General features: G+C 41.8%; 1 protein-coding gene across 1 annotated transcript in view; it reads right to left on the bottom strand.

Annotated features, from left to right (window-relative positions):
• Positions 1–24,490, bottom strand: part of luzp1 (leucine zipper protein 1) — an 88,292-nt gene extending 63,802 nt beyond the window's left edge. The window contains exon 1 of the mRNA XM_038307042.1: positions 24,186–24,490. The gene's annotated coding sequence lies outside the window, so the exon portion shown is untranslated. The remainder of the gene's footprint in view (positions 1–24,185) is intronic.
• Between the last annotated feature and the right edge of the window lie 340 nt (positions 24,491–24,830).

Below are 24,830 nucleotides of genomic sequence, written 5' to 3'. Positions count from 1 at the left end.
ATTACGCGTCCAACAACCACCAAAAAAACAAACACTCAAACTCACTTCTTAGTTGTTAATAATCTAATTAATTTAGCTAAACCTCTAGATGGCAGAAAGAATGACTGAAGATTAAAAATGGTCCAAACCTGCAATGAACCCATGAGGACTGTTGGAACCAGAACTTTACCTTGAGGGAGATCAAATCAGGCCCCGTCCACACGAAGTCAAACCCTGGCCTAGACACACACATTTTTCACCAAACCAGCCTCTCATCCATACGAAGCCGGCGTTTCGGGGGTCTGTAAACGATCTTTTTTTATTCAGCCTTCAGAGTGGGAAGATTTTGAAACGCCGTTTTCGCGTTTCCATCTTTAAGCTCTAACCGCATTTTTTTTGTTACACGCATGCGTCATAGCGTCGCCTGTAAACACGCATGCGCGACACAGTATCACAACAACAATGGCGCCGTACTGTGTTGAATGGTTGCTGCTCATGCTACTCACCCTGCTGTCGGGCTTACAACAGAATCTTCTTCTTCTGGAATATCTCCAGGAAGAACAGAGCAATATCGACCACATAGTTCAGCACCTGAATTTGACTGAACCACGAAAATGGACCCGCAGGGCAACCATGTATAAATATTAGTGCGCATGACCAACATTTCGTCGCCTATTTTTGCTTTGGCACCACAGCGCCACTTACAGGCCTGGCATACATTTTGCAGCGTTTTCATGCATTCGTGTGGACGATCACATTTATTTTACGTCTCCGTCTTTACGACAAACGTTCTGGAAAATATTAGCGTTTCGTGTTCGTTTTGACTTCGTGTGGACGGGGCCTCAGTCAAGGTTTGGGTTCAGAGTAGGGATGGAACGGTTTATGAAAACCGTGCGAACCGTTCATTTCTACTGTCTCGGTTCGATTCGCGTGTGTTGCGTTCGGTTCATGCGCTGCTCCTTTTCCTCATAGGCGAAGCATTTACACTCCAGAACAGAAGGTGGCGGTACTGCGACCAAAGTCAACCACCAGTAGTAAACAAGAAGAAGAAGAAGCGAAGCAGCGTAGCCGGGTGTAGCAGAAAAAAATCAGTTGTTGTGGAGAATTCTGTGTGTATGGCGAGTGGGAAAGAACAGGAGTTGGATGTAGGGTGGCCAGATGTCTGGCTTTAAGGCGTACAGTCCAGATTTTCATTGCACTGTCCGGCGTCCTGCGCTGCTTCCAGCCGGACGTGTATTTGTCCTCCTTTACCCCCAGATTCCACATACTCCGTCAGGCAGCGCTCCGCTCCGCTCACGTGCGGAGTACTTTTCTGTCATGTAAATCAATGAGAGCCGTTCCACATCCTCCGCTATTTCTCTGTCCTCGTACGTCTTCTCCGTCCTTCACCGACAAAATACGGAACTGAACTATTTTTAGCTCCGCTCCGGTTAGTCCAGATCAAGACCCGCAATTGCAATCGCACCAAACAGGAAAAATAATGTACAGAAGACCCGGTTTGTCAAATTAAATTATAGTAAAAACAGGTCGGTAACTAGAAATTAGAGCATAGTTCGTATATATCCAAAAAATAAGAGCAATTAAATAAATAACTGGATGCAGACTATTGCTGCTTCAACAGACCAGGAAGAAGTTGTGAGATTCTAGAGCGCATCTCACAACTTCAAAAGAAAATTCTTATTGCAGGAATGAATGAAGAGATGAGTTTGGAAGCAGAGAACAAACAGAGTTCATGCAAACTATGTGTGATCCTAGTTATTCCTGTTACAAAAATCCACAACAGAAAGGAAATATTTGGGCAGAAACTGAACATCTGCTGGATGATGATGGGGATTTTTTTTTTTATATGTCATATTAAAGTAAACGTTCACAGGGTTTATACATAGGCGTTGTACTTTACAAGACAGTGGATTTTCCTAACAATCAACATATACCGAACCGAAAACCGTGACCACGAAACCGTGAACCGAACCGAACCGTGGATTTTGTGAACCGATCCACCCCTAGTTCAGAGTAAAATGAATCATTCCCTTCTTTTTCATCTACAACCTCTCAGCGACCTCAACGGACCGCTGAACTCCCAACCGCCGACGCGCCGGTCAGGGTCCGTCTAACTGCAAATAACAGGGCCAAATATTTTAAACTCTGAGGCAGAAGTGACTGTAAAGCCACAGAGGCCAAGCTAAAGGACACGTGGAGTTCAAAACATCAACAGTTGGGCCAAACTCTGGTGCTGGATGAGAGACGCTGGGTCAACATGGAGTCTTTTATTGACGCTATTGAGGTCGACTTGGTAGGGGGGAGGCGTTTCATCACGGCTGTAGTGTGAGGACGTTTTTTTCTTTTCTTACCAGATTCTGCAGCTTATGTCGGCTGATATTTGGGTCAGAACACCCTGGAGGAAAGGTGTGCCTGTGTGTGGTCCGCCGTACGACCTTCCACTGACCTCAATATGAGCCCCATGGAAATCGCATAGAAGATGTCAACGCCAGAGGAATACACCTCGAAACGGACTGAAATGCCTCCAGAAAAATGCCAAATATGCCCCCTCCCTCCCTTCCTGGAGATGAAGGCCGGCCCCCCCAACTCAAAGAATTCAACACAGCATCAACAGGCACTTAAATACACAGATGACCCACTCAAACAGAAAACGTGTGGCATTAATAACAAGTTTCCACCCAGCTGACCCAGACATGCCTTTTAAGGAGAAGGAGTTCAGATTTCGCTTTTCATTACGTTCCAAAAATACCCCTGGAGTGGTCGGAGAGAGAGACGGATGGGGCGGGAAGGGGAGAAGTGAGGTGAAAGACCAGGAGATAATACGACCCGATAACAATCACAGAGCCACTTAATGAAGAAAGCACTTTAGGAAGAAAAAAGTAAAAAGTCTAAGGAATGTACAGGCAACGCTGCACCGCCTTGCTCCCTTCCTCCACTTCCTCCCACATGCTTTTGAAGTCTGCTTCCTTTGCACCTCTTCCCTGGTTAGGTTTTTTTTTCCAATATGGCAGCCATTTTTGACAGAACTGTGAGAGCGAGGCAGAAAACAAACAACGGAAGACCTGCAGAAACTGAACCTGAGAAGCTAGATTTATAATGTCTAGAAACTACGGTTCAGTTCTATGAATCATTAATCTAGGACAGCTCTGATTGGAGAGAAAAGATTGAAATTTATTAGAATCCTCCAAGCTGATTGGCCAAAGCCATATCTAGTGACCGAAAACATATATAACGAGATATTTCTCAATTTCAGCTCATTATTAAATCATTTTGATATCAATTCAAATAAAATAAAAAAGTCTCAGAAAGACTGCCAAGCATCCTCCCTACAGGTGCCTGTACAAACGTTCGACAATAATTTAGCCTCTGAGTATAAGACTTTATAAATATTAGCTTCAAAAAAGAATACGCAATAAAACTACATAAAACCTAAAGTACGGGTCAGTGACAAATGCTGTAATCATTGTGATATCACAGTTATTGAATTTAATTATATCGCGATATCTTCTGATATTGAATTAAGGTTCACCCACTGCCTGCCTTGTAAAGTTTGGTTTTAAACACTTAAAAGGTGAAATAGCAGCAGACGCCATGAGAAACCACAACAACTTTGGCTTTTATTCGATTCTATTCAGTTTATTTCTATAGCTCCAATTCACATCATGTCATCTCTGGTCACTTTACAGTTAACCAGATCATCCAGTCAGATTGATTCAAAGTTTCCTATCTAAAGAAAAACACCTGATTGCATCGACTCCTTGACTCTTCAGCAATCCCTCACACTAAGCATGCTTGTAGCGACAGTGGAGAGGAAAAACTCCCTTTGAACAGGAAGAAACCTCCAGCAGAACCAGGCTCAGTGTGAGCGGCCATCTGCCGAGGCCCACTGGGGTTCAAGGAGACAGAAGCAGACATCGTTTATGCTCTTCTATCACATCTGTTTGATCAGAATGTTGGATTCTGATCAAACAGATGTGATAGCAGCAGTTTGCCGTACGTCCAGTAGCTGCCATTTTTATTTTGGTTCGGCCGTGGGGCTACATAGCTCCTGGTTTCACCACAGCTGTTTGTCCCACCTTAAACCATAATACTGCAACGTCATTGGCCGATCCGTCTTGGATCGTTCTCCAACGGTTGAAGCAGGACAAGATGAGATTTGGAAGTTTGTGAAACAACAAAACCCACAAGAATTTAGCTTGCAGGTAAGGTTAGCAGAAACGTATATTTCTCAACCAAAAATCAGATCTTAGAACCAGAAAATCTAAAATAAATCACCGCTGTGACATGCATTAGAGGAAGGAAAAGCAACATCTGGTCTGAGAACCAGTGAAATAATATCAGCACAGTGAAATAAAAAAAAAAAAATAAGTAAAGATTTCTTAAAATCAGTATATTTGCCTATATTTTGGGCAGGCAAATAAGATGATCTCCCTAAGAAACTAATATTTTTGTCCATGAAATAAGATAATTAGATGTTATGCACAAAAAACTAGATAACTGATTTTTCTTTATTAATGTCTTAAAAGTGTCTTGCCTACCTGCCCAAAACAAAGGAAAATACACTCACTTTAAGCCAAGTTTACTTACTTGTATTTCATTTTATTGCAGTGCAGCACATAACGAGGATCTGTAATTTCAAAGTAATCAGCTTTAAAAGACCCTGTAAAAAAATAACTAGCAATAAATGCCCTCATCTGATGTTTATGTTTGGTTGCTGAGATACAGTTCCTGTTATGATAAAGACATAAAATAATAAAAATGTGAATTAATAATTCATTTATTGAGTATTTAGAGCCTTGTCACACCTTGATGATTTAGCCAGCGTTTGCCTGACGTCCCAAAATCTTCTAAAATGCTGACATACGATCAACTTTCTATGTATTTTTCGAGTTTGCGCGTAGACATAGAGTATTCATAACGAGCCCAAAAAATGATGTCCAACGACAGCCTGACTTATGCAGAACGCAGGGCAGAGGAACGCCCACAAAAACTCACAAGCCAGTGTCCTGAGGGGGACAGCGATGCGCCCGGAGGTGGCCAGCCTGCATAGAAAGATGTCTTTGCGGTATTAACCTATCTGCTGTTTACAGCCCGCCCCAAAAAAAAGAGTACATAAAAACAAAAAAGAAAGAAAGAAGGTTTGCAGTCGCAGCAGATCCAGCATCATGTCTGCTAGGAAGCTTGTTGGTGGTGGGCGTGAACGCAGGGAGGATCCATCACACTCACCTTCTGGCTCATCCTATGATGGGGGAGGAGAACTGACGGTTTCCTCCTGTGAACCCCCTTTATACCAAAACGCTGCCAGTACGCCATTATACAGTAGCTGGAAGTTAGAAACACGTTCAGCGCTCGTCTGGAACACGGCAGATACACTGATATGCGTTGGAGAGAAGTTCTTGATAAGTTACGCAGAAGTAATGCACAAGTTACTCAAAGGTTTTGCATAAGCTAGACACCACTAACCTGACTCCACCAGATGGATTTGCTCCGCATATCCATCTGGAAACCTTCCGTTGAAGTAATTTTGGGAAGGGGCGAAAATGCTGGTTAGCTGATTGGCCTATGTTGGTGATAGACGGGCCAAATAAACCAATCAGATCAACGAAGCAAATGACGTACTAACAGAGCGACGACGAAAAAACAACCACAAGCCAAAACCAGTCGGGAGAAGAGCAAAAACATCTTTTCCTCTGAGAAAAGCCTCCAGAGCAGGGTTTTGCTCTTCTTTCAGTGAAGAAATACTCTGTAATTCCGATAAAACTTGCTCGATAGCCACGCTAACGCTAGTTTCATCGGCTGAAGCCGCCATGTTCTTTAGACTGAACTGTCGCGCTTCTCGTTGCGTCACACCTCAACCCGCCTCAAAGCCAACGCTGATTGGACGTTCGTTTGGTGAACGGCTCCAAATCTTCTTTAACGGGGAGTCTCCAGACTGATCTGTGAGTGAAACCTTGAAAGCTCGCGAGATCAGGATGGTCTCACAGCTAAGACACCACGACTTATGAGTAACTCACACTTAACGCATGTCAACAATCAGATGACTTACCTGCAACTTATGGCCACGTATGAGCATTTGCTGGCATATGTCAGGAAATTTTTAGCATGCACAAAACTTCTGGACATACTCAACGTACGTCAACGTGTGCCAGCGTGTTTCAGCGTGCTCATAACTTATGCAACACATAGCTTAATTAACGTATGCCAGCGCTTTTGCCAGTTTCTTTGTACGTCAGGCATACGCTGGTCTAAATCGTCAAGGTGTGACTAGGCTTGTCCCGATCCGATCCACGTATCGGATCGGGACGCCGATATTGGCAAAAAAATGCGTATCGGCAAAGCATGAAAAATGCCGATCCAGACTGCCGATCCAGTTTTTAAAAAGAAATCCGGTCCGTATTTTCCAGTTTCGCCGATTGAAACGATCCATTCCACTTTTTTGCGCCAGTGTTTCCCTGTTTTGCATTTTTATTAAAACTTACAGTAATACTTGCACCTTTAACTGTTTACGGTTTTACTGTTCACTGTGCAATATTAGATTGCTATTCATAATTTTGTCCAGTTTGTGTTTATCTCTTAATAAACAGGTAAGTTTGTTGTTACCAAGCATTGTGTTTTATTCAATCTCACCTAATTTAGCTGGCTAGATGTTATCAAGAGTACTAAAACCCTTTTCAACATGAGTCTTACAACTAAGGCTAAATACTTTAACTTAAACTTAAATACATGCTCGGATAGGCTGGTATCGGCCAGTATCGGTATCGGATCGGAAGTCCAAAAACAATATCGGTATCGGATCGGAAGTGCAAAAACCTGGATCGGGACATCTCTAGGTGTGACAGACGCTTTACAATCTCTACCATTCTTTGGGTAAAATACAAACTAAATCCAGTTTTTAGCTCCTCCTCCTTAGGTCTGCTGGCTCTCACTGCGACCCTCTCTAAGATAAGCGCCCTCCAGACTTCCTTCCCTACTCTCTGGATCTCACCATCTAAACCCCAATTTTATGAACTCACACTCTTCATGTTGACTTGCTATTACTGCTTTTGTCTTGAGTGGGCCATTGTAATATGCATTGATTGCAGAGATAACGTCATTCGGTCTTAAGTAACTCTAGGCTGACTGTTGCTCCATTGTTTTTTAGTTTTGTTTTTTAAAAAGACTGAAGAAAATAATTAAAGTATTGTCGACTTCAAGCCAGGACAGAGTTATAAGATTTAAAAAAAAATGATGTGTTGTGCCTTTTAAATGATCATCTCATTCAGTTTAAGTTGGTGGTGTTAACAGCAAGGCTACTGCAGCAGACTGACCCGCATTATTGGTCAATATGGTCCAAACTCCAATCATGTGAGGCTGATTAATCATTATCACAACAACTATCTGTCACCAACACATTCTTCTTTAAGGCAAAAACACAGCAGGAAGGAGTTCACAGGGCAGCTTTGGGAAACAAATTCTTTGAATGTTAAATCGAGCAGTTATTCATTTACCAAACAAGGGGAAAAAACAGATGAAAAGGCGACACATTTCAGGAACATTTTCCAGCGAAAAGATGATCAATTAATTATTTTTTTCAGCAAAATCGATGAGACCAGTGAGTCACGTAACGCCTTCAGATGGTTGGCGGTTGGTTTCAGGAAGTGGGCTGATAAATAAACCCGGATGGGAGCAGTAAGTCAGGACTGATGCTACTGGTGAGATATGTTCAACCAGGAGATAAGTGATCATTTACTGTTTTTATAACTCATCATAAACAGATTTCCATCATAGCATCTGTGATCTACAGAGTGCTGATAAACCAGCAGACCAAAGTACAAAAGGAACAAAGTTTTAGTAGGTTTCAAATCAACCAACACCAATCAGATGTCAGTGAAAATCCCAGCGGCTCACAGCACTTTGCTAACAGACTCAGAACTCTTTAATTTATTAACTCCTTGTTGATTGTTGGTGTTTCTAGACTTGTGGGTTACGTCTCTACAGCTCATGGCCTAGCGGTTAGAGCATAGTGCTTGTATTCCTGAAGTTGTGAGTTAAAAACCCACTCCCAAAGACTGCCACTGGGTCTCTGAGCAAGACCCTTAACCCCCGATTGCTCCCTGGGCGCCCCACAATGGCAGACCACTGCTCCACAAGGCGATGGGTTAAGCCGGTGTGGGTACCAGATCTGCTCGGGGCCCCGTCCCTTCTTATGACATCATCATGTGCCAACTCCACTCGAACAAACTGTATTTTACCCATTTCTTAAGGATCAAATCTCCTTTGGAGTCTCAAAATGATTCCCTATATTTGCTATTATTCTACATTTCATTGGCGATCTAAAGTAGCTGAAAGTAGAAAACAATCATTGTCAGTTTTGAAGGGAAACACTACCCTCTAACCGAGCTCTGCTATTTAACAAGGTGACAAAAAAAAGTCTCAGCTTATTTTTATTCTTTTTATTAAGATCTGAGGGCAGAGGAGAACAAATGGAACGTCTTAAAAAATGACTTTCGTAGAGATTTTAGATAAATAAAACAGTTATTCTACTTGTAGGAAACGAACGGTTGTTGTTGACACGAATTTAAAAGAAGCGTAGCTTAATGTGGCTAACTGACCGAGCTAAAAGAGGCTAACCTGTTAGCTACTGAGCACAGCTAGCCACAGCGCTACCCCCTACATATCCTGGTCTAACGGTTTTGTTTACCAGAAGCAGGTTTTATTCAGTATAGATATCCATCAGGTAAAACTTCATCGATCATTAGTCACGCTAACGCTACAGATGCTCCCAACTTGGCACACCACAATGTTTTACGTCATGCGGCAACGTTCAGCCAATCATGTAGCGCAACGTCACTGGAATGAAGCAGGACCCGAGCAGATGGGTTTTTTGCCCTTTTCGGGCCGATTCTACAGTCATGGGAGAATTTTTTTCGACCGGGCCGACTTTCAGCCCGATTGTGCGACGCGGGGTAACAAGGGGAGATCAGCCTCTAATGACCACCTCCCAATCAGGAATCGTGAGGTCGGGAGAAGATCAAACTTGTTTGAAATTGTGAGGTATTCGTGGGAAAATCACCTAGTGGGCAAACAACGTTATTCTGTTCCTAATTCCAAAACCACCAGGGTAGATGGAGAACATCCGCGAACATCATCTTTTGAATCTTTCTGTAGACACTCAACTGGATTTAAGTGTGGGCTTTGACTAGGCCATACTAACTTATGAGTTTGTTTTAATCTAACCCACTGTAGCTCTATTCCTCTGCTCTAACAGATTTGTGAATGATTAACTATACTTTTCTTGTTAATGACACCTTTAGGACTCTCATTTTCTATTTCATAGAAAGTTCCCACATCAGCTTGATCATCATATTATAAAAAGCATTGAGACAGTTTTTGGCTTAACCATGCTACGTTGTTTGTATTTTCTTACACAAACAAAGAGCACTGACACGTTTCATTACATCCAGAATATCAGAAGAAGTGATAGTGAGAAAACTTTGCAACGAAGCATCATCAAGTGTGACTTGCTAATATCCAAAGAGAAAACACATGAAAAAAGCGGATTTTCCTTTTTGACGGAAAGAAGAGGGTAAACGGCTCATTACTTCTAAATCTACAGATTTCTGCACTGCAGAAATGTCATTTTTTCTTAAATTAACTACGTTTTTTCTTGAACTGTGGAGGTAAGTCAGACATTTTGCCAATGGAACAAGACCATTAACATTTAAAATAAGAAAAAACTATTCCATTGTCATATTTCAAGTGAATATTATCTGATTATCTTAGATTAAGGGTAAAAATACTTTATTTACCTACTCAAATTAAGGGTAAATACACTTAATTTAAGAAAATGTTACTCATTTATAGACTGTTTGTGCAATGCATCATGTTGAAGTGACTTTTATTTAAATTTTTGGACAATAAATAAAGACTATATACACATATAAGAAAAAAAAAATGCAACACTGTTTACTTACCCTGTGGTTCATATTTGTCTACCTGGCATGGATCTATACCAATGACAGCCATCTTTACATCATATATTTTCTAAGGAACCATCATTAAAACATGTCTCTGTCTGTAATAATCACACTCGACAGAGTCATAGCTGACAAAAATAAAAGCCTTGACGATGACTCCACTCCACCCACTGGTATCCTATCAGCGGTTCTCAATCACTTACTTCCAGTTCCGGTGTTTTGGGAACGATCTATTTTACTTTGTGTTGGTCTATTGCATTAAAATCAACATAAAAGCGCACTAGAATTAATAATAATGGGGAAAAGTTGCCAGTGTGAAAACCTTTTTTTTTAAGAGCAGAGACCGTTTGTCAAAAACAATACCCAATTCTTCTGCTCATGTAACATGTTTGATAACTACCCAGTAACTCAATCAAATCCTCCTCAGGTCAGTAAATAGGAGATATGTCAGTCTGGAAACTGGTTTCTTTGGAAGGCAGTTATGCAACCTTTCAGAAAGGAACAGAGACTAAATCTATTACGCTTTGATCAATCAAAGGATTCTCTGCATGTAACTTCTTTCATCTGATTTTTCGCTTGCATAAGGCATTCAGTGAACTTTAAGATAAAACTTGGAAATTCCTCCTGCTGCTTTGTCAGGCAGCCCAACAGAGCAGGAGATAAAAGGAAGCAGGAACATTCTGCATTTCTATTTCAGAAAAGTCCAAACCTTTGATAAAATTCCTTCTAAATAGAAAGATCATACAAGCACCTCCATAGATGCAGAAAGACTGTGCTTAAAGAGCGGCCGTTGGTGCTTTGACATGACGGGGAGAGTGAGAGCGCCCATCAGTGTGAGCGGGTGGGACTGAGTGAGTCATGTGTTCGCTCGGAGCTGAAAAGCACTTTTAGTTACAGCTCACTGAGTGAAGGACGCCGAGCCTCTAGTATCTGATGACAGATCTACCTTGATGGGAACAGCAACAAGCAGAAGTGCCCCTAGACGTAGAAATACCTGCATAGGTGCACACGGTTAAACACCTGACAACACATCGGTCTCCGACAACAGTCTGTTTCTGACTCTCTTTATGCCAAGGCTACTTTTAAACTTCACTGTTCAGCTGTTTTCCTGCAATCCTACTTTCTAAAGTGATTTATTCTATTATCATGTGGAGAGTTAATGAGGATAAAACAGGGAGGAAAAACTAATCATTTCAAAAGTTAAAGGAAAAGTCCGGTCAGCCAGGAATAATCAATGGATCATTATCTATACCTAAAACGAATTAGTTTGCGGGGATTTAATTAATTTAGCATTAATCAGTAAGAAAATGTAAATAATAATATTTTTTGTTGCGATCACAGAGTCTGGGAGCGGCCATTTTTGCCCAAATATAGTAACCCCTCCCTCCTGCCATCTTCCAGCAGTGACGTCACGGTGCGGTAAGCCTAGCGCCATTCTCCCCGCTTTACAAGCTAAATCAATGGGAACTACTAGACACATCTGCAATCAACAACAATTATTGAAGATTTCCAGAGGACTTCACCATTGAAATTCACCAGAGCTATAGTGAAACTGACAATGCCCACGTGCATGGCAGCTGGATGCTGGAATACATCGGGTAAAAGTGAAAATAAAGAGTTATTCCACCTTTCTGATTCCCGATCCTCCACGGACGGGTTGGTCGTTGGATCGCCAACTCGAAGAGGGAGGATTTGCCATCGAACTTCTGGCCAGAGAAAAAACCCGTAATATGTAGCCAACATTTGGAAGAAGAATGTTTTCAAGATGACTTGGATAATAGCGCGTTGTGACAAACACCAGATACGGCACTGGGACTTGATCAACAGCCGATACCACATAAACACAGCACTTGATTTTTTATCTATACATTTAATTTTGATAGCTGGGAAAAATATTGCAATATATAGTATTGCAGCAAAATCGTGATATTGTATCGTGAACTGTGTATTGTATTGTAACACCAATGCCAATATTTGCCCCTAAACTCCCTTAATTCAATTCAATTTTTTTCTATAGCGCCAATTCACATCATGTCATCTCAGGTCACTTTCCAGTTCACCAGATCATCCAGTCAGATTGATTCAAAGTTTTCTATCTAAGGAAAACCAGCTGATTGCATCGACTCATTGACTCTTCAGCAATCCCTCACACTAAACATCCTTGTAGCGACAGTGGAGAGGAAAAACTCCCTTTGAACAGGAAGAAACCTCCAGCAGAACCAGGCTCAGTGTGAGCGGCCATCTGCAGAAGCCGGCTCCTTCTGTCTCCTTGAACACCAGAGACACAAAAAACAGCTGTTAATGACGGCTTCGTCCAGGAAACACACAGCCAGGCAGACGAGCTCCGAGCCAGCTCCCATGTCAGAGGATGAAGAGAGCACATCCAGTTAGTCACAGTCAGAGAAACAGGACTACACTGAAAAACAAGCCAATCTCCAACATCTAGAAACAAAGGTGTTGATGGCAGCAGCACAGCTGATATTTCTCTCCAGGATGGAGTCACAGCCAAACAGGAACAGACCAGATGAAGCTACTATGAGAAAAAGCAGAGAGAGCATAAAGAGAAGCGCCTTCTCCTGGTCAGACCCTGTAATTCAGTGAAAGGGTGGAGTCAAGAGTTAAAAAAAAAAATGCACACCCAGGAGAAGGAAGGGGTCACTCCAGTGGCTGGAAGTTGGCCGCCATTCAGCTGGCGTTTGACTGGGAATGTCTGCTACTGTAGATCGTAAGTTTATTTCCTCAGGTTCACTGCAGAGACGCCGTTTACACATCAGTTTGCTGTCTTTCTGGCACGAGGCTTCCTTCCAACGAGCTTCTGTGAACCAGGCTGACGCTGCTCCAGCTGGCCAACGCAAACCTCCGTCCAGGATACTACACTCTACTGTACTTTACTGTTATATTGCCTCCCACACTCACACACACATAAAAGGATATGTGAGTGGGCTTTTATACAAGACTTGATGGAAGAGATCATGATTCATCTGCGCTATTTCAAGGAGGTCCAAGTTTGCAACATCACTCTGCATCCTCTTCTCTGCTATTTCTGGACCAACGGGTAACTGAGGCAAGAAGAAAAATTCAACCACTAACAAACTGCCAACACTGACACCATCCGCTCCTAAATCTAACCCAGGTATCAATTACAGCCAATCAGGATTTAGGTTATAAAGCAACGACACTTGTATTCATGGGTCTCTAGGACCGAGTTTGTTTTGCTTCTAAAATTAAATTCTATCTAAGCAGTGAAAACAAAATAATAGGGAGTATCGATCAAAAATAAAAATGTATATTTTACAAACAACTGAAAGCAGCTTCACTAGAGTTTGTCCTTAACTGTGGTACAATTCCCTCTCATAACTCAGAAACGATGCGGTTTGTTCTACAGCCAGCAAACTGCCAGGACAGTCGCCTGGTAAATGGGTCTGCAAACACATTTGGAAATTAAACTTTTAAGAGTGAACACTCTATCAAAATGAAGAAATCCTGAGAGTCAATTAAGGTAGATGGAATAAATTTTCTACGCAGCAGGTCATTCATAACTTCTTTCCTACCTTTATATTATCTCACAATGTTTTTAGCATCATGTAGCCCTAATAGAGAATATATGGAAAAACCAGTTTTGCATATTTATTTGTAAAGAAAGTATATCTTTAAAATCTTGAAATGAGTCTGACCTTAGTCTTGCGATGAATTGAGGATATATAAATGTGTTTATATTAGCCTGATTTAGTCTATAGGCTTATCTATAGCCAGACCCAGTATTGCTTTGCTTCTTGAGAGCTTCCAAGCTGCTGTAACACATATGTACAGTTTTAGTCCAGAAAGTGGAGGATACATTCCCATGAGGGTCTTTGTCAGATTAAAACCACTTTTTGAAATATAACAACCTTAAAGCCAGCGTTTGGGTATTTATTAGTCTGATTGAACATTCTAGCCCTCAATGTCATATTTCACTTGTTTTGAGTGGAAAATCTTTATAATCAACCTGACAATAATCATTATAATCAAATGTCTATAATTATTCTGTGTTTCAATAAGTGAAAAGAGTTACTGAAGTAAATAGAACTGATATCCCAATCCATCTGATACTACTGTAAACATGAAGCCGGTCATAGCAGACAACTGGGTACACTAAGCCCGGTTCTGGTTATCTGTCATTTTTCTCTCCCCTGTCACTACGTGCATGCTCTGTACAAGGGACTGCTTTTAACCAACCATAATGCCAGTGACTGAATGTAATCTGTGGCAAAGAAATGACCAGATGACTTGTATTAAAATTCAACAACGAGAACACAATAGGCAGCAACTGCACACAATCCTCTGTGAGACGACGACTGAAGGCAATCCCCTGATATTCGACGGCTGGACATAATCCGCCGCAATCCACTGTAAGTCAACGGCTGGAAGCGATCCGCCGCAATCCGCTGTAAGTCAATGGCTGGAAGCGATCCGCGGCAATCCGCTCTAATTCAACGGCTGGACGCGATCCGCCGCAAGTCAACGGCTGGACACGATCCACCACGATCCATCGCAAGTCAAAGGCTGGACACGATCCGCCGCAATCCACTGTAAGTCAACGGCTGGACGCGATCCGCCCAAAGTCAACGGCTGGACACAATCCGCCGCAAGTCAAAGGCTGGACACGATCCGCCGCAATCCACTGTAGGTCAACGGCTGGACGCGATCCGCTGCAAGTCAACGGCTGGATACAATCCACCGCGATCTGCCGCAAGTCAAAGGCTGGACACAATCGGCCGCAATCCACTGTAAGTAAAACTGCTGGACGCGATCTGCCGCAAGTCAAAGGCTGGACACGATCCACCGCGATCCGCAGCAAGTCAAAGGCTGGACGCGATCCGCCGCAATCCACTGTAAGTCAACGGCTGGATGCGATCCGCCGCAATCAGCCGTAAGTCAACGGCTGGATGCGATCCGCCGCAATCAGCCGTAAGTCAACGGCTGGACGCAATCTCCCGCAATCTGCCGTAAGTCAACGGCTGGACGCAGTCTGCTGTAAGTCAACGGCTCGACGCAATCTGCCGTAAGTCAACGGCTCGACGCAACCTGCCGTAAACCTGCCGTAAGTCAACGGCTCGACACAACCTGCCATAAGTCAACGGCTGAACGCAATCTGCCGTAAGTCAACGGCTCGAGGCAATCTGCCGTAAGTCAACGGCTCGAGGCAACCTGCCACCGTAAGTCAACGGCTGGACGCAATCTGCTGTAAGTCAACGGCTGGACGCAATCTGCTGTAAGTCAACGGCTGGATGTAATTTACTTCCTTTGATAGTAAACTTTAAACGAATCTTAATAATAAACTAAACTACATAATTTCCAAACTAGAATAAATTAGATCTTTGGGTAGTTTGACAAATTGGTGCTATAAAACTAAACTGTATTGCCATGAAATTGCAGAATGGGTTTGAATCAGTTGCCTCCACTTAAAAGGATAAAACTTATGATGCATTTTATCCCCTCCACCCCTCCTGATAATAATTTTACACATTTCATTTGTTTTACCCTCAGTTCCCTACACTTGAGACACCAGTAGCCATGTTCTGTATTTCACACATATATGCCACACCGACAGCAGGGCTATTAGGGGAGAGGCAGTAAAATTACCAACGACAGGCCAGCTTTGACATTCCCAGTGGTCTGATTCTCCCAGGCAGAAAACCTCAATATTTTAATGTAATCCCCAGAGCAGTTATTTTGCCACTCAGTAATCCCCAGGTCCAGTGCTTAGGCTGATAATGACCCTTATTGGACACCCATAATGATTAGTTTTTGGTTTCACCCAAAGCAGAGCGGGCAGCTTCACAGGGCGGTCGCAGTGTTCTGCTGAATGGAAAACCAATCATGTGTTTTAAGAGAGAAGAGAAATAAGATTATTAATTTAAGTGACAACTCCTGGATAGAAAATCTTCTCCAAATGTTATTTCTTGGCACTAAAGGCGTCATTTAACTCTTTAAAACAGGTGGCGGTTTCAACTGTTGAAAATGTATCGCATCGCTGTGTAAAATGTTTCTGGAAATAAGAGGGCATCTTGCTGGGAATCAAACCTCCTTTGAGCCAACTTAACCAAACCAAACTGGGTATAATTTCCCAGGACTGAAAAGGCAAGGCTGAAGCTGTAATCAGGGGAAAGTTAGGCATTTCACTCTTGACTTTAGTTAAGACTTTCAGATGTTTTCCTTTTGGTTTTTCCCCAACAAACTCCTGCCCTTCACCACACAAGTGGTAAAATAAAATACCAAAGGAAATTCTTTTCACACATCTACCCTCCTGGTGAGCTTCCATTCAGGAGCCTGTGCCCAGTCCAGAGGAAAGTGGGTTCACAGCAGGCTGGCATAATCTGCAGCAGGCTGGGAAGGCAAGCCGCACTGAAAAGTCATCAGGGATATTCCCCCCCCCCCCCCCCCCCCCCCTTTTTGTCTCCTTCGTGTCTGAAACAGGTCAAGGCAGGTCCCCTCCGTCTCCATTCCCTCCCTTGTGCTGCTCTTTACGAGCCCCACCTGGCACATTAGTTCTCCACAACCACAAGCAGCTTGTCTGCTGCTTCTACATGCATAAGCATTCATGTCTTACTGTTCTGGAGAAAGGAGCACAGGACATGTACTGTTCAGACTGCAACCACGTTTTTCAGGCATGCAGACAACACAGCAGAGCACTTTCAATCACACGGGAGCACAAGGCAAACACAGATACTCAAACAGAAAGTTCACTTCACCAAGTATTTACAACTTCCGACCTGATGAGTCAGTTTTAATTATCTCGTTATATATGCTTAACCAGGCAGCAAAAAAATGGCTGCCAGAGAGTTTCAGTTATATGGACAAGAAATAACAGGCATCAGGCTGAGGTGTGTCTATCTCCTTGCCTTTTGTACCCAGCAGATTTTTAGGTCAGAAGGCATAATTCAACACACTGCCTTTCTTTTTAAATAAAAGCAATTAACGAGCCGTTTAATCCTCAATTTTTTCCAGGGTGCCTTTGTATTGTGGATCAGATGTGTAGCCGACCTATAATTCCACTTCAATGGTTATCCATGGATTTCCAAATTGGTTTTATTATCTTTCAAGCTATGGACAAAAAAAATAAGTCCGCCTAGGTCTCAGTATGTGATTGAATTCATAACCCATCTCCAGTCTGGTCATATTAAAAATTCAAACTTCTGAAAGTTCTTTAAATATCAAATTTTTACATCCTGTTCAATAAATGATCAGTGTTTTTATTTCAGAGTAATTTTCATGTGAATGTGCTTTACTGGAGGCATCCATGTTTGTCAAAGAACACTACTGCCACCTACTGGTTAGTGACGTCACGGTGCGGTATCGGCTGTTGATCAAGTCCCAGTGCTGTATCTGGTGTTTGTCACAACGCGCTATTATCCAAGTCATCTTGAAAACATTCTTCTTCCAAATGTTGGCTACATATTACGGGTTTTTTCTCTGGCCAGAAGTTCGATGGCAAATCCTCCCTCTTCAAGTTGGCGATCCAACGACCAACCCGTCCGTGGAGGATCGGGAATCAGAAAGGTGGAATAACTCTTTTTTTTCACTTTTACCCGATGTATTCCAGCATCCAGCTGCCATGCACGTGGGCATTGTCAGTTTCACTATAGCTCTGGTGAATTTCAATGGTGAAGTCCTCTGGAAATCTTCAATAATTGTTGTTGATTGCAGATGTGTCTAGTAGTTCCCATTGATTTAGCTTGTAAAGCGGGGAGAATGGCGCTAGGCTTACCGCACCGTGACGTCACTGCTGGAAGATGGCAGGAGGGAGGGGCTACTATATTTGGGCAAAAATGGCCGCTCCCGGATAAGTGATCGTAATTAAAATTATAATTTTATTTTTTTACTGATTAATGCTAAATTCATTAAATAACCTCGAACGTATTAGTTTTAGTATAAATATTGATCCATTGATTTTTTTCCTTGCTGACCAGACTTCTCCTTTAAAACTCTTAAAGCAACACTGTGTACATTTTATGCCACTAGGGGTGCTAGACCTGTAACTTCCACGTTTAGCATTCATGAAAGCAACTGGCAACCGTAGGGGTCCCAATCTGATATTAGGTTAAAAAAAAAAAAACTATTATCGGATTATATTAGGCTGCATCTAAAATCTCCAATATTGTCAAGGTGCTAGAAACACTTTGCTTCTATTTAAAGTTTCTGTAACCCGTTGAGTGATATTACACAGGTAACTTGTTGTCATCCAATTTGCTGTAGTTAACTTTGACACTTGGGCCCCGTCCACACGAAGTCAAAACGAACACGAAACGCTAATATTTTCCAGAACGTTTGTCGTAAAGATGGAGACATAAAATAAATGTGATCGTCCACACGAATGCATGAAAACGCTGCAAAATGTATGCCAGGCGTGCAAGTGGCGCTGTGGTGCCAAAGCAAAAATAGGCGACGAAATGTTGGGCATGCGCACTAATATTTATACATGGTTGCCCTGCGGGTCCATTTTCGTGGTTCAGTCAAATTCAGGTGCTGAACTATGTCATCGATATTGCTCTGTTCTTCCTGGAGATATTCCAGAAGAAGAAGATTCTGTTGTAAGCCCGACAGCAGGGTGAGTAGCATGAGCAGCAACCATTCAACACAGTACGGCGCCATTGTTGTTGTGATACTGTGTCGCGCATGCGTGTTTAGAGGCGACGCTATGACGCATGCGTGTAAGAAAAAAAATGCGGTTAGAGCTTAAAGATGGAAACGCGAAAACGGCGTTTCAAAATCTTTCAAAATCTTCCCTCAAAAAGATCGTTTACAGACCCCCGAAACGCCGGCTTCGTATGGATGAGAGGCTGGTTTGGTGAAAAATTTGTGCGTTTAGGCCAGGGTTCGGCTTCGTGTGGACGGGGCCTTGATCAAGTCATTTTTAACTTTCTACAGTGCATGTGCGCCAGGTCAGCCAGGCTAACAATGAGCGTTAACGACTGCCTTTTCAGATGAATGGGCCAGTTATTGGGTATTGCAAGCCAATAATGACCTCAACGACTTCCATTATTGAGGGGTGGCGCTGGTTTTTCAGTCTCAATGTGGATGTTTTCTAAGCCATTACAAGGCTTTTGTTTGGCTATTCTATAAAACCCTGGAACTCAACGCTAATCCAGACATCTTGAATTGAGAAAGCTTCCTGGATGGGAAGCGAAACGTCTTCAAACTTGGAAAACAAAGTCCAGTGGATTGTTTTCTAACTAGCTTTTTGAATGACTATGATCTGGATGACTGAGAATCTTTACCAGCATTTTACAGTACAAAGTTAGAAATAAAAGCATGAACCATTTGTGCTGATGATATCGCATTGGGTCAATATAGGTATCGGTCAGTTCAGGATTGTATCGGAAATTAAAGTGTTGTATCGGGACACCCCTGGACCAGCAGATGCTTCAAGAATTTGAGAAATCTGAGAAATGTAACATGCAGAAGAAGCCATTTCTCAGCTTTATCACGCTACCAAGACCTGGAAACACTTGAGCTCTGTTCACTAGACTGCACCCTACTAACTCTGCTGATGCAGAATCCTTTCCTGTCAACGATGACATCATAAACATAAACAAATATTAACAGATTTTGGATCCGATCAAAATGTATAAAACAATGATTTATATATATATTTTTAAAGTAAAATTAATCCTTTTAATTTACATCACTCTAAATGTTCTCTGAATGAATCATTTTAACATTTTAAGGAGAGGCTGTAGTTATTAGCCTGACGTAGTCCTACTCAATTCTAGTCAGAATATGAGTCTGATGCTGCTCCATATAGCTGTGATTATGGGGCGTGTTTTGAACGAACCAGGAAAAAAAATGCCTCTGCACTCAATTGGATAGACCTACAACCAATAAGAGCAACGGAGTGCGTGACGTATGTTAAGCCACGCATAGTTGTTTTCAACAAAAATCAAAGCGTGCAATTGCACGCCTAGAATAAGAAGATGAGCCTTGATCGCGTTTCTCTGTTCCTCTTTTAAAATTAATTTGCTGTCGATATCTTCTAGAACAGACCTAATAGCAGAATCTACACACCTCAACTCTCCAGCGGCAGCTATTGTTGTTGTCACCCAAGCGCGCTTTGGTCACATGGTTTATTACGTTACTGTTGATCATCTGTCCATCATCGTATAAAGCCCGCCCTGACAATTTGATTGGATCGCAAGAGAGTGGGCGATCATACTCGCGCTACTATGGAGCAATGCCAGACCGAACTTCCCGACCTCAAACCTTGTGGGTGGGACTAAGTTCGGAATGGCACCCAGGCTAGTAGTTATACCCTCTAAGGCAGATCTTTGATATAAGATTATGCTAATTAAAAGACCAATTTAGATATTGACATTGACTAAGATAAGCTATAAATTAGGGCTGCAACAACGAATCGATAAAATCGATAAAAATCGACTTTTAAAAGCGTTGGCAACGAATTTCATCATCGATTAGTTGTGTCGCGCGATTATTGCGTCATCCGCCGCGCCGTCATCACTGCCTCTTGACTGAAAGAGGAAGAAAAAAATATATGGCAGAGCGAGTCAGCGCCGCAGGAGCAGTGTTGCCAACTCAGCGACTTTTCAGACCCCTCCAGCGACTATTTTTCAAAAAAGCGACTAGCGACAAATCTGGCAACTTTTTTCGGTTTCACTGGCGGCTTTTGGAGACTCTTACGTGAAAGCGTGTATCGTTCCTACTCTGCCGTGGGGCGCCTCCCCCACTCCCGCAGGAGTCCCTCTCAGCTGCAGTCAGAGCCTCAGGATGTTTACCCTCAGCGTCCAGACTGCAAATGAAGCGCGCATGCACCGGGATTGACGGCGCAAATTGATCACAATAATTAAAATAGCCTGCGCTTTGTAAAGCGAAAAAAGTTATAACATGCAACTTTTTTCAAAAGAAATTAACATGGCACGGAACCACCATGTTCCTTACTGTGTTAGTAGGTTACAGACAGTGATAAGGTTGGCTACTTATTTTACTTTTAATTTCATTTGAATTAGCTTAAGCAGCGTTTACATTTACTTTATAAATAAATTAACTTGCAAATTATGAGGGCAAGGCTTTTAAAGTTTAAATCTTCTGGCAAAGATAAAGTAAAGAAGATCCTGCAATTTATGGAAGTAAAGCATAAAATCCAGCAAGATCAGTAATATGTCAATTAATTATCTGCCACATTCCCATGTAAATATCTGTCTTTGGAGAATGTGTTTTTTAGCACCCCTAGTTCTCTCATTTTTATTCCAAATACAATTTATAATTTGAATCACAGGGCTATTTTTTATCTCTATGGTTAAGTATTTTCTCAAGTAGCAACTTTGACTGCTATACTTTCCTGTCTTAAAAGGCAGAACTCTTCTAGTCTAAAAAAAATAATTTGTTGAAATGGGGGGGCCTATTCTTTGAACCCCTTAGGGGCTTTTAAAAACAAAAATGTCTTTTTTTGCGCTTTATGAAACAAAGTAGCCTATATTTTGTGGATGTACAGCTACATTTCTCATGTAAGTTTGCGTAGTTTTAACACAAACATTTATTTTTCATATTGCACCAGTACAGTTAATGAGCAACCTGTACTTGTGTGCTTGTTTGTTCTGTCTAAAATGTTTATTTTGGAATAAAGAGGTTAATATAAAAAATATTTTTTGTCCGATTCATCGATTAATCGAAAAAATAATCGTCCGATTCATCGATTTTTAAAATAATCGTTAGTTGCAGCCCTACTATAAATACTACATATACTTTTAGGTCTTTGGTTTTGTTGTCAATATACATGGGAGTGAAACCAGGGTATTTATACTTAGTGAATCGTATAGCGATGTTATGGGAATCTGATTGACTTGCAAACTTTTGATGACAGAAAATCTGGTAAGAAATAAAGTGTTTTTTTTTTCTTTTTTTATGGACACACATAATTCAAACATTATAGCAGAAAAACTAGTTTTGACTTTGTTTCTGGAAGATTCCAGTTGCAAGCAAGGGGCACAGATTTCAATATTTCAAGCTGGACCCAGAGTCGGGCTTTGGATTAATCTACTGCTGTAGATTACGCAAACATTATTGTTTTCAATTGATTTTCTAAAAAAAGTGTATGTTCAATCTTAGTTCTTCCTTTCCATTTCCACCACTTGCAAAATGTATAAATAGCATTTTATTTTGCTTGCCTTCACATCTACAGTTCAAGGGGTTTTCCAGTACAGTGACATTGCATGCTGACATACCACTTTATCTTCCTTTTAATCTGCTCTCCTATAAACAGAGGAGAGCGATTTTATCTCAATTCTGCCCTCCTGGGTTTACTGGAATGATGATGGTATAGTGTGTAGTGAAGATGCAGACACAGAGTAGGACCAGGGACATAATACTGCTGATAACCCAGTTCTGAAGAAAACCTCTAAAAGAGAGACACTGGAAAGCTCAATATCCTGAGAGGTTGGAGTAATTAGAACAAACACAGAGGAAAAAACACAAGTGGATGTACGGAAACAAACTGATCTATTGAGTTATAATCTATGTGATGTCACTAATTGGGCAAAATCTTATCTTGATATTTTGTTGAACTATTGTGATTCTTCACAGTCTTTCTCAGCTACATGTCAAAGCAATCATAGACCCACAAATACTGCTGCTACAAACTATACACATTTAAAAGCTTTCATTAGGACGCCTTTATGTATAAAGAAGAGTGATTTATAGCACTAAACATCCCACGGTGATCACATTTAATCATATGCTTTGAATTTGTCAAATCTCCCAATGGAAAACAAAAGAGAAAGAAAAAGAAGAAGAAAGTAAAAATACATTATTTGGCAATTCACCAATTTTCTTTTGAAATTTTTAAACATTAATTCTAATTTATCAATGAGATGATAAATCAAAATCTTATGTTGAGATGATAAATGATGTGATAAATGCCCAACCCAGATGTATGTTGTTCAAAATTATTAAAAGCTACAATGAAACTAAGTTTGTTGGTACAGAAAAGCCTGCAGCTATAAGGGGACATTTTGGATAAGAAAGTACCTGAAATCTTCCACAGTTCAGAAACTAAAAGGAATGTCCTAAATCTCCCCATGGTGATCAGAACAGAGGGAAACAGTCGAGAATCAGTGCATCCAAATTTAACAGACACCAAAACATCAGGTTCCAGAACACCAAGCTACGGAAGAGGATTAGGGACACTGAAAAAAAAAGTTCAGTTTAATATGGGAAACAAGTCAGAATTCTGAATTCTTTAATCTAAGAATTTTAGATCTTAATGTAGATGGGCACCATGAAGGAAGCCAAAGATGTGAGTTGATTGAGAGGGCCAGTGACACATTGGTGAAAAATTACGTAATTAGGCAAATTTAAATGTGCCCGAGGGGTCCCCGGTGATGCGATTTCATTAATTTATTAAAACAAGAGAGCTAGTTTAGTCTCTAGACATGGCTACGTCTTGATGCTAACATGTTTGTAAGCTGTCAGAATTCTGAGATTAAAGTAATCAGAATTCTGAGATTAAAGTAATCAGAATTCTGAGATTAAAGTAATCAGAATTCTGAGATTAAAGTAATCAGAATTCTGAGATTAGAGTCAGAATTTTGAGATTAAAGTCAGAATTCTGAGATTAAAGTCAGAATTTTGAGATTAAAGTCAGAATTTTGAGATTAAAGTCAGAATTTTGAGATTAAAGTCAGAATTCTGAGATTAAAGTCAGAATTCTGAGATTAAAGTCAGAATTCTGAGATTAAAGTCAGAATTTTGAGATTAAAGTCAGAATTCTGAGATTAAAGTCAGAATCCTGACTTTTTTCCCATATTAAACTGAAATAAAATGTAATCATCAGTTAACTTTTTTATTTTTTCAGTGGCCCTAATCCTCTTCCCTACCAAGCAGCCTGTGCTTCATTATGTTTTTTTTTTCCTCCTCTAACATCTAATGCTGCAGCAGCAGCAGCAGCCTGTGGTGACGTAGTGATGACGTCCAACAAAAGTCAACATGAAATAAAAACATCAAACCGTGAGAAAAGCAGCGGAATCCAACAGATAGTCAGCCTACAGGAGATTCGATTTTTAGCAACCCGGGCTTTTTCTCCGCAAACCTGGATGGTTTTCCCTTCAGCGGAGGAGAAGGAGAAGGAGGAGGAGGAGTGGCTGAAAACTTGCCGCAGTTCAGACTCCTGCAGTCCGAACTGACTGGGTCCCCCTCGGGAAGCCCAGCAAACATTTCCGCTTCAAAATAATCAGACAAAAACCCAAACAGACTCGGATTTACCTGAACGGCTCCGTCTCCGGGGTCCAAGCAGAAAAGGCTCGAATTAATCCACAAACTTCCCCCCGGCGGTAGGACTGAGCCCGGGACAAGGTCCTCCAAACATTCCCAGCCCGGACCGGAGGAGGGGGGAGGACAGGGGGGTTCAACCCGCTGTTTCGCTGCTTCGCTCTGGTTCTTCCCCTCCCTGGTCCGTTGGAGATCAAACCATCACATTCCACCGCGTCCTTAACAATGAAAAAAGGTGGGCTTTCCTTTTCTGCTGCCGGGAGGGAGGAGGAGAAGGAGGACCCACCCCTCGGGATGACTCTTCCCCGGCCTGACCGCACAGAGGCCGCCCTGAGAGGCCCCGCCCCTCCCTGGGACTAGAGGTGGGCGGATCGATCCCAGGATCGATACTATCGATACCAACGCTGGTATTTATATTGAACAATATTCGTTTAACAAGATCGATACTTTTTATCCTCTCTCGCGCGCGCTGACTGCTGCGGAGTCACCAGTTTCCCCATATGTGTAACAGCACTTTGCTCCCCCTCCCCTCTCCTACAGTCACATGGCTCAGCGGCGCCAGCCAATCAGCGCGCAGGCTTAGCTTGGCCTGCCCACTCAGCACTACGTCACACAGACAACCGCGCTGCCGGTTGCTGG

Source organism: Cyprinodon tularosa, unplaced genomic scaffold (genome assembly GCF_016077235.1).
Source record: "Cyprinodon tularosa strain WSP-4 unplaced genomic scaffold, ASM1607723v1 ctg6, whole genome shotgun sequence".
Classification (NCBI taxonomy): domain Eukaryota; kingdom Metazoa; phylum Chordata; class Actinopteri; order Cyprinodontiformes; family Cyprinodontidae; genus Cyprinodon; species Cyprinodon tularosa.
Note: the sequence above shows the minus strand (reverse complement) of the source record. Positions and strands in the feature narration are given on the sequence as shown.